A 9367-nucleotide genomic window follows, 5' to 3' on the forward strand; every position below is an offset into this window, starting at 1 on the left:
CCAAGAGTTATTAATCAACATTTGTTCACTGGGAGAGGAGCTAGAAATTGTACTGTAACAAAAAGTGTCAAATCACTGAAAACTTCCACAAGAAACGTCAGTGATGACCTGTCTTTGCAGTAATTAAATCAGCAGGCCAACCTAATTTTTGTATACAGGGAATGGACACGCAGAGATAACAGCAGAGTCCGTGCTCTTATTTGTGCAAGATGCTGCCAGGAATGCTGAAACAGCAAATGCAGAGAACATGCGTGCAATGTTAGCAAGTCCCAGGAACCTCCTGCTTAGTATATAGAAGAGAAAATACCAATAGAGCTAACCCAAGCACAGCTGAGTTTTCATGCTTTGCTGTAGCTACAAGACCCAAAAACTATGCTTGTTTCAGATGAAAGAAGATTTATTATGGTACTTCTTGATAATACTTTAAAAAATACCTCCAAAATTCCTTTGTGTATGAGAATATGTGGCAAGACACAAGCAAGTATCCTGACGTATGGATTTTTAAAGCAAGGAAGAAAAAAGTAGAGCCCTCCTTAATATTTTTTTTTCATGTGACTTGAGCTGTTGCTGAGCAGAGTGCATTTGAAAAGTTTTGTTAATAAAAGGACTGTTTAGTTTAGTTCATCCCATATGGATCTCCATTCCTTCACACAGCTTAAACAAAGACAATAAAATCATGTTTACATTGGGATATTTGCTTCTTTTTCTCCTCAAGAGGTAATTTCTTTCATACTTCTGCTAAACACTGTTATATGTGCAAAGCTTAAGTACAGATTAAATTTCCAGCTGAAAATGTAACTTAAATGCAAACAGTACGTATCCAGGACTGAAGCAATCACTGAGAACAGTACGAATGTTCCTCTCAGTGTGGTGATCATTCCCACAGGAATGTTTTCTGGAAGAAAGCACATTGGATGCTCTGCTTGAATACTGGATGTCCCTGTGGCCAATTCTGGGTGGGAATTAAATAAATAAGATAAGCCCATGGTACCTCTTCACTTCTCTGAGAGGTTCCTGGTGTTGCTTTTTCATAAGGGGAAAGAACAGTGAGCATCAGGGCTTACATTGCCTTCGATATCAGGAGCTTTTCGAGTGGTACGTAGGATACATGCCCATGGCAGATGACAGGCAAAGAGGGTTTAGATAAGGAAAATTGTTGCTGCACTCTGGATCTCTGCTCACAGCACATCTGGAAGCAGACATGCTTTAGGTAGCCAGAGAGCCACGTGCTACCAGAGTAGCAGGGAAGGAGGAAGCTACAGCCGGATCTCAACAGAAAAATGAGAGCAAAGTTTTGGGTGCCAAGCTGTATATCAAAATAGCCCGCTTCATAGGAATCCCAGCAATACAAAATTGGAATGATCTCTAGTTGTTGCTGCAGCCTGGGCTTGGGAGCAAGATGTACCGTACCCAAAGAAAACGGGAACAACAAAACTCAGATCTGGAAATTCAAAGCCCATTTCAACCATGTCTTCTTCAGCTCTTGGAAAACAGCCTCAGTAAATCTCTCGTTGCATCATCATGACAATTTTCCCAGCTTGTTGGCTAAACAGGACCAGTACTAAATATAGGCCTGGTTGGCCTGCCAGCAGGAGCTTGCCAAACATGAAGGAGAGCAATTTGTCCTTCCTGAGAAGACACATGCCATCGTCAGGCATATGGTACCAAGCCAGAAACAATTCACCCAGAATGGCAAACTGCCCGCTACCTGCCTCAGCCTGCTCTATTCCCACACTGCCATGTTATCGTACCTATAACACAGAGAATAATCAGGAAATCTCAGATTTTTTTCCAGATAAGCATCATTCCTCCAAGAGAACTCATTGAAATGCAAAGTTAAAGAGAAATTTCTTAACACTTCATTTTAAAAAACATAGAGTAATCTGGTAAATTTTCACACCACGTTTAAGGTCCTAAACCCACAAATAAGAAGCTCCATCGCCAGTTACTTCTAACATATAAATTGGGATGCACTAACGTCTGTGACAAACAGATTGTCACAGCTGTCAGAGTGGGTCACAGAAAAATGAGCAGTATTTAAGAAGGAATTGGCTTCTACAAAGAACAGGCCTTCTAATAAATAACAAACTGTGGAAGACCCACTTAATGTAATGTGAAGGCTTACTTTGCTCAGGAAATGAGCTAATCACAGGAAAAGAAGCAACTTCTTCATGGATCCATGAGAAGATCATGGATTATATCCCCCCAAACTGAGCCAGACCAATCTAGTTACTAGTAGCTCAGGCATCAACAAGTTCCAAGAACAAACTTTAAAATGACACAAAAGTATGAGATATCCATGATTTTTTCAAGACGCTTGATCTTTCCCCCAGATAATTAATAAATTGTGGTCTTGCACAGTTTACAAAACAATTCTGAGAAATAAAATGTTAGACTTTGATCCAACAGCAAAAGCAGGTCAGACACAGAGACCCATGTGCACACATCTACTTACAACATCAAGATCTAGAAAAATAGAGGAAAGCACTGAGATCTGGAGAAGGTAATTACTTTGTAATTCCAAACACAGCAAATACTTTTGGAGATAATCAGAACTAAGGAAAGAAGTAGCATTGACTAAAGATGGGTCTCTAGACACATAAAGGGAAGACTCTGTATAGTTTATTATATAAGGAACAATAACAACTATGTTCAAAGAGACATTTATTTATTTTTTTCTCCCAGTGGAAAAGATAGAGGAGAAAGAGAATCAATTGCGTTGTAACAATAGAAAGGATTTCTGTATTGCCCATTAATTTCTCCATGAGAGAACCACCAAGATGTCCTAATGAAGGAATTTTGTGCTGGAGAAATTTTCCATTTCTAACCTTCAGCTAGGGAGTAACTTCCACAAACTACAGATAAGAAGGAAATTATGAAGTTACATAAGTATTCATGAGATCGTTATCTCTCAGAGGGAAATTCAGAAATGTCACAAAAGGAGCAAAGGGCGATGGGACCAGCAATTCAAAAGATTAGGTGCCCTTTCAGAAGCTGAGAACTACACATTGCTACTGCATTAACTGTGATGTTTTGAAGGATTCAGATTTAGGGATCTTCTCCTCTTGAAAATGCATTTTGATACAAATGGCTTTGAAGCTGGTCATGTGTGGCAGAGTCCTCATGCAGGATCTGGGCATGCCATCTGGACAGTCCTTGAGTCCTGGAAGTGGGTCTGCCTCTTCTAGCAAACCTAAATTGAAAATCAGCACAGAGATGTTCAGCATCAGAGTTGGTGGGGCTCCAGGTTAGACAGGTCTGGAGGCAAAAAATGTTGAGGGATATTTTTTCCTTCACTTGGATCACTGAAAGAAGAGAGGGTTCTGCAGCTTATTTCAATATTCTTTAATCACTGTTGAGCTGTGAGTAATGTTCCTCTTTAAAACCTTCTTGACACGTACCCTGGTCCTTAGCTGAGTACTCTTTGTCTGGAAAGCAGCTATTAGGCACTTACCCTTATCTCAGGAGTCAGACAGTTGGCATGGTTCTGTCCTGATGTGTTCATTCTCTCTGGGTTTCATATGTACAAGCTGGATTGCTTGGAATAAAAGTAGGTTTTCTGTCCTGTGTCAGGACCCCTCTTTGCAATAGAAATAAAGACATTTCTGCCACATAATACATTCCTGCCATGTAGTACATTTTTTCAAGGATAAGGTCATCTTACTGTGCCAAGGAAACTCTTTTTAAGGTCACAGAATGAAGTCATTCCAAAAATCCACTGATTTTTATTTATGTTAACGCATAGCTTTCAAGCTTTCTGTCTAGCCTAAAGCATTGTTAATATTGACATGAATACAATTTTGGCTTCAAAACCCTTCTGCAGTCACTGTAGCTCATCTATATTAAATATAAAAACAAAAGAAAAAAACAACAATTTTTTAAGACAACATTGCAGTCTAAGCACTTAGCAGGATGTTCTCATCTGTTTTCAAAACATATCCAGTGGTTTTCAGACGTGGTCACTTCTCTAAAAATCACAGATTTTTACACTCCCGCTTGCCCTGTTCCAGCAGAATGATTAAGCTTTTCCATGTTTGAGCTGTTACCATTTTAGTCGTGGAACTCAGCCTCATTTTGCAATTGCTGTTGGGTGACTAATTTCTCCTCACCCTAGTAGTCCCATTGAGTTTCCATTTGAGCAAGAACTTGCAAGATCAGGACCTTTCACCCTCAGCACCGCCTCTTTTTGGGAGTGTAACTATTTTTATTCTCCAGCTTCCAGGCATAAGAATGTTGACATCTGAACTGAAGTATGCCAATGGTTGGGACACAAAAAGAAAACTAAAGCCATCAATTAAAATATGTCAAATTTTTTTGTAGAAGTCTTTTTCAAGACATCACCCTTCTAAACAAAGATTTGTTTATACAACAGAATAATTTTTAAAATGTTTATATGTTCTAAAGGTTAAAATAGCAAATGCTGCACTTTTAAAATGAAACAATGTTTAATGCTTTACTAAATCATGGATATTTAATAACAGTAGGTATTTATCTGCATCTGGAAGGAACAAGAAAAAAATAGTAGAGACTCACAGAGAAGAGTCTCATTTCTGGAAGTGCACACCAGATTTGCAGATGGGCCTGGTCTGGACCACCTAGGACAGGTAAGGAGAGCGGTACAATCCCAGATCCTTCCCTCCCACCTGCAGCTGCAGTCATGACCGGGCTTCTCCAGGTATCCTAATCCATGGAAAACTGATTCCTTGGAGAGGCCCATAAAACCAGGCTAGCACTTTCTGGATTAAGGAAAAGATCTCAGCCTGGTATCATATTGGGAGCCAGCCAAGGCAGCAGTGTGGGCACTGCTCACACACTGAGAATCTTTCTGTCCCCTCATTATCCCACTCTATAATAAGGATAAGACCGGCTGGACCTTGCTGCCAGATCCCACAGGACAATCTGGCAGACTAATGGTGGTAAAACAGGATATCTACTGACTCCATCTCCTTCCTATACAGGGAGCCAGGTTCTGTTTTGAAGTCCCTGTTGGTGATTCCACCCCAGTGGCCTCTCCTTTAGAGGGGGTCTGCCACGAGACATTTGGACCTTCTGAACACTTACACTTAGGAGAAGGAGATGATATGATTTTGAGAAGCATGCTGAGCCAAGAGGACTTTGGAAGCTGTGCTGTCTGCCAAGACCCATTTCCCGCTCAGAGGTCCTGAGGTGATTGCTCATGACAGTCTATAAAACCTGTGTGAAAATAAGCCTCAACTCATTTTCAAAGCCAGATCTCTTATAGGCACCATAGTTTGAAGTGTTTAGAGCCCACATCTTAGAAATACCTGACAGGCCAGAGACATTACCAGGGACAAGCATACAAGCCCTTGAGGCTCTTGGTTACACTGTGGGTGGGTTTTATTGTTTTGTTTTGTTTTTGTTTTGTTTTGTTTTGTTTTTGTTTAATTTTGTTTCGTTTTGTTTTCCTTCTTTTTGTTCTTTTGGGAGGAAGGAAGACTGCTGCAGTATGTACCTAATGCAAATTTTCTTTGTCAAATAGACTCAGTAGACAGTTTTTGAAAACAATCATTTTGGAGGCTGACCTGGAAGGACGGGAGCATACTTTCTTCAGTGGGAGTTCTTGGTTATTCAGGGAAAGATGCTTTTGGCACAATTATTTCTGTGGATGGTCCTGGCCGTCTCCTCCCTGAGGCTCCTCTTGATGTTGCCAGCTTGAGAGTCTCCACTTCTGTGCCAGTTCATGGAGATCTGGCTCCACACTGGTGCCAGATTTTACAATATTTCTCCTCCTTCCTTCATAAGTTTATCTTCCTGTCAGACCCAGCTGCTTGTGGTCCAAGTCCCTAAGGGACAGAGAGGCTGTGCCATAACCTAGATGGATGATGGAGAAATCCACAGGGCAAGACTCCTCTGGATCCTGGCTCCTTGCTGTATGTGTTGTGGGGGGTAAGTGTCCTCAAGCAATCAGACAGGCCAAAGCTCTGGGAACAAGCTCATATTTGAGATACAATATATAAATTGAGGCAGGCAAAAGAAGTAGAGAAGACTACTAACCTGCATATCTGGCCTTGAGACCACATTTCTTCCTTTTCCTATTTCTTTGAAGGTTCTTCTGGATAATGCTGTAAGAAAAGAGGACATTTATGGAGGACATCATGGTGCAGGTGCTGTGGGGCTCACCCTGCAGATGAATCAGGGCTGGGGCCAGTGATATCTTTTGCATGGCATGGTGCAAGAGAGCTTGGAAGAAATCTTCTGCAGTGATGGCCCATTTATATGCTGTCTGGACATGCCTAGGGCACTGCAGAAAGGACTGAACTGGGACTGCAATTGTGTGTTTGAACAGAAGACATTGACCAGGCTCTGTGGTAATGACATAACAGCATGGGTTGTATGGCTGTAAGGGCATTGTCAGATGGATTTTAACACACAAAGAAACCCTTAAGGTAAATGAGAAAAAAAAAAAAAAAAAAAAAAAAAAAAAAAAAAAAAAAAGACCATCAAGTGAAAGTGATCTTAGGGCAGAAAATGATGCTGACCTGAAAAGCACCATGTAGACTTGAGTGGATATGCTGACTAAGAACCATGTCCTTATTTCGTTAAATTGTCCTTTTGGGGCAGGTTCCACAGCCAAATCCGCTCTCTTGTACAACAAATTCATTATCAGCTTTAACCTCTCCATAGCTCCTTATGCAACTGCTGTGTTGTAAATCAGTCTGAAGCCTGACGTGCTTTGGCTAGCCTCAGCTCGTGGATGGTTCCTACGGATTAATCTGCTGCGAATTTGGGCAGCCTCCAAATAGCCCTGCAATGTAGGCCCAGAGAGAGGGATTTCAGCAAAACGTGACCATCACCCCAACAACCGCTGGGGTCTGTTACACTCAGCCGAATCTGAACAAAGCCAAAATTCTGCCCCATCGGCTCCCAACGGAGCTACGTGCACACAGCCTTTAGGTGGAGTGAGCACGAATAATGACAGACCCTGAAAAAGGAAGAAGAACCAACTGTTACTGTCAGGGTGGGACTTTGGTTAACTCACGTGGTTGACCTTTCAGCTCCACATATGTAACCGTTGTCCTCAGCAAATGGGTTCAGCATGAGCAAGGATTACTTACACGATCAAACATGAAAAAGTGCTCTTGCAAACAGGCTTGAATCTGAAAAAAAAGCACACTTGGATATAGAGGGGGCATTGGGAAATCACGTTCTGGCAACTGCACAAAGTGTGTGCATTTCCCATAGAATTGAACAAAAATAGATCGTGTCGAAAACAACGATAAAAAACTCATGGGAATGCATGTCTGGCACTGTTTGTATTCCACTCCTGGGGCTAAAGCTGGAGTATTGAAAGGGTGGTGCAATTATGAATTTTACTTAAAAATGTAAATATTTCTGTTTCTTATAAAAGTATCAAAAATAATCCCATCCCTTTTTTTGATGATCCATAAGTCTACACTGAATAGCAAGTTTTAACTTACTGCAAGTCAACTAAGCTAAAATACCTACATTTGTAGAGTGATTAATATGATGGGGTCTCTAGGTTCTGCCAAAATAGAAATAGTATTGTCATATACAGGCATCTATGTATGTATATGCCTGTATTTTTTCATATGTGCACATGCATACACTCATATGACAGAGACATAGAGAAAGGCAGTCCTTTTGTTCCAGGATCTGTAAAGGTCATTACATTTGGATTATTTTTTAATCAAATACACATTTACCAGTTCTTATAAACAAACCATCCTGAGACAAACTGGAGACTTGGCACTCCAGTGCACAGCTCTAAGTGTCCACATTTGTCCTTTAAGATGTGCTGTTTTGAATTAAGGTTTTTCTCTCAAATGTGGTATTTCCAACTGCATGCCTTCCTTCACAGACTCAGAAGTACCTGAACTTCTGTGGTCTGATGTCCACTAATGCCCGATAGCATGTCTGTCATACAGCCTTGTGTGTCCACCTACCCAATTCAAGCTCAGTGTAGATGTGTAGAGACACATAAATGGAGAAAGAAACACATCCTTGCTGGGGGAAGAACGAAACCATTCTTAGTTTTCACAGGATGAATGCTTTCAGGAATATTGCCACTGCATTAAGGTTCAAAATCAGGAAAACAATTCAGCTGGTGTTTATATGTCCTGTTGCACTGATACTTACGCAGATGCTTTATTCTTCCTGCCAAGAATAAATACTAAATTATTCAAGAAAATAATAAATAGCAATTAAATCTATCAGGAAAAAAAAAAATATTAAAACAAATACAAACAAACAAAAACACACACCCCAAAAAACAAAACCCACATTTAATGCTTACTAAAAAGGTTGCCTCTTCCCTAGAGGACAACATCACTTAGAATCACAGACTGCATCTCTGAATCCCTCCTTTCAGAAGTTAGGTCCCAATAAATGTATAATAGACTTTTTTTTTGGAGGAAATCTGGCAGTTATTGAGCAATGCAAAGCATGGAATTGTAGGGTTCTTTCTTTTTCCATCCAACAACCATTTCTACTCCTTTGGACCTTGTTTTTACCACACAGCAGATGATCTGAAGATTTCAGAGCTAAACTCGGTGCAAGTAAAAGGAGAAAAAGCTTTGTAGCAAGAAGGTTCATTTTTTTCACAAATCATTAGATTCCCCAGCTCCCTCAAGGAAAGTGAAAAGCAAAATTACCCATTCAGGACAGCTCTTTTGGATTTAAAAAATACCAAAGCATCCATAGTGGTGACTGTAGGTTTTTAAAATTATATTCATACCATGAATTTCTATTACTTCATCTTTCATAAGAGCTAAGAAATACTGCACCATTTTAGGATATTTGTGTTTCATTTCACCTCAGAGACATCAATAATTTGCTGTGTGGTACAGCAGCTCCTGTGTCATATCTTGTATCAATTACTGCACCATTTTTATTTGCATTATGAGTGGAAGAGCTTTTTACACTGAATTTTTAAAACTACAGACATAATCTTCACTGAATTATTGGTTACTTCAAGTATTCCTCTAGAGACAGTAAACAGATTTACTTTCCAAGAGAAGATGTTGAACCATTTCTGATAAATGAGACCCGTACTATTCTTTACCTTAAAGGGGCTAGAAGGAACCACTAGACTATCTAAACTGTGTTCATATGTTCAAAATAGCCTTCGTCACTCAGATCATCTTGTATAAGCCTCTTCTACTGAGCAGAAGAGCATTTTTCTGGATAAAGTCTGTTATCCAAGCAGGAATACAGAGCTGCCATCAAGGGACAAAGAGTGTACCACTTCTCTTCTACCTTGGGTTCCAACTGTTTAATCTTTGCTGTTAAATATGCACGACTCATTGACTCTGGTTGGAAGGCTATCCTTCAACTTCAAACTGTTGTTTCCTGGTTGTCTTTCTTGGCTACTTTAAAAAACCTTCCG

The 9367-nt window shown here is 40.2% G+C and overlaps 1 long non-coding RNA gene across 1 annotated transcript; it reads right to left on the reverse strand.

Annotated features, from left to right (window-relative positions):
• Positions 1-2584: 2584 nt before the first annotated feature.
• On the reverse strand, positions 2585-6760 carry LOC119713961 (uncharacterized). Its single transcript, XR_005261109.2, has 3 exons — positions 6501-6760; positions 3455-6083; positions 2585-3193 (listed from the first exon to the last, which is right to left on the reverse strand). It is a non-coding gene; the product is annotated as an uncharacterized lncRNA (long non-coding RNA).
• Positions 6761-9367: the final 2607 nt, after the last annotated feature.

This window comes from Anas platyrhynchos, chromosome 1 (genome assembly GCF_047663525.1).
Source record: "Anas platyrhynchos isolate ZD024472 breed Pekin duck chromosome 1, IASCAAS_PekinDuck_T2T, whole genome shotgun sequence".
NCBI classification, from domain to species: Eukaryota; Metazoa; Chordata; class Aves; order Anseriformes; family Anatidae; genus Anas; species Anas platyrhynchos.